Here is a 1,629-nt window from a genome sequence, read left to right as displayed (position 1 = left end):
GATCTATTGATCTCTGGGTTATGAGCCCAGCACGCTCCCGCTGCGCCACTCTGCTAACTCTTTTTACAGCCCTAGTTTTATGAAGGCGTGGATTGAAATACCATCGCTTATGTTTTCCTGGTGAGAAACTTGTCTGTTTCCTGAGACAAAAAGGATTTGTCCTTGTCAAATAGTACTAAAGTACCCCAAAGTAGAGGCGTTTCTTTCTTCCACAGAACTGGACTTCCAACAGTAGAGGTAACGACGCTGTGGACTTAAAAAGATTAAATGCCGACAAATTTGTCAGCGAAAATACGTTCAAATGCCTTTTAATCTTTTACATACATTCTTGGTTTCAACTTAATCCGCAATACTGAATTTGAGTCACTAACTCTAATACACAATTTTTCCTTTTTGAAGAATTGTTATGCATCCTGATTTCAAGGAATGCTCAAACGGTAGTAAGGTACTACCATATCTGTAGGACTGTGCAGTATCTCCAGGTACACGCATCACAATTTTCAGAGAGGAATACTGTGGTCACTGCTCAAGGTTGAACAATATGTTAACTGATGAAAATAAGAGGAACCAAACCAATCTCCCCGTCAGGGAATCGAACCCTGGTCTTCCGCGTGACAGGTGGAGATACTGTCCAATATACTAACGAGGACTGCACTGGATAGCGGTTTCTAAAGAACAACCAATGATAGAGGCGTATCCCTGCCACGCCACAACCACAGCGGTGCCATGTCATACGTTTGCCGTCTCATAATGCCGATAAATTGATACTCTAAACCTAATTTATGACGGTATTGTGGCCGAGTGGTCTAAGGCGCTGGACTTAGGCTCCAGTCTCAGGAGGCGTGGGTTCAAATCCCACCACTGCCATTTCTATTCCTGTAACACACTTGTATCTTTCCTGACCAAAGCAGTAAGACCAAGCTTGCTCCTCATTCGGAATACTTTGGAAAACTTGTGGAAATCAGGCCAAAACATTAGCTTTGGAGTTATTAATGCTAGGAATGTGATCAAAAAGAACACAAACAGGGATGAGGATGTGTACAGCAGTCCAAATACAACACAAAATGAGTGACAGTGTAAATATGCCATGTTCTATCAACCTATATCATTTTGTACGTATGCAGATTACAAAGGCTTTTTAATCTTACTTTTCCCACACAGTTTTAAGGATGAAAGATTAATTATTCAATATAGCAAAGGACAGTTTTGTTTCAATGACTTGGTAGCTCCAAGACCTTAATGAAGAAGACATATCGAGGACCCAGATTCCCCTCGCCCGGACGCGGGTCACTGAGGCCCCCCTCTGGAACCAGGCCCGGAGGCGGGGCACAATGGCGAGCGCCTGGTGGGCCTGTTCCCATGGAGCCCAGCGGGGCACTGCACAAAGAGGCAACGTGGGTCCCCCTCCAATGGGTTCACCACCCATAGCAGGGGCCATAGAGGTCAGGTGCGAAGTGAGCTGGGCTGCAGCCGAAGGCAGGGCACTTGGCGGTCCGATCCTCAGCTATATAAGCTAGCTCTTGGGACATGGAACGTCACCTCACTGGGGCGGAAGGAGCTTGAAATAGTGCGCGAAGTAGAGAAATTCCGGCTGGATGTAGTCGGACTCACTTCGGTGCACAGCAAAGG

The 1,629-nt window shown here is 46.0% G+C and overlaps 1 non-coding gene across 1 annotated transcript; it reads left to right on the top strand.

The window, feature by feature from the left end:
• Nucleotides 1-787: 787 nt before the first annotated feature.
• trnal-uag (transfer RNA leucine (anticodon UAG)) lies at nt 788-867 on the top strand. The gene has a single exon. It is a non-coding gene; the product is annotated as a tRNA-Leu (tRNA).
• The last annotated feature ends 762 nt before the right edge of the window (nt 868-1,629 follow it).

Source organism: Nerophis ophidion, linkage group LG27 (assembly GCF_033978795.1).
Source record: "Nerophis ophidion isolate RoL-2023_Sa linkage group LG27, RoL_Noph_v1.0, whole genome shotgun sequence".
In the NCBI taxonomy this organism is placed as follows: domain Eukaryota; kingdom Metazoa; phylum Chordata; class Actinopteri; order Syngnathiformes; family Syngnathidae; genus Nerophis; species Nerophis ophidion.
This window is presented reverse-complemented; position numbering and strand designations above follow the sequence as displayed.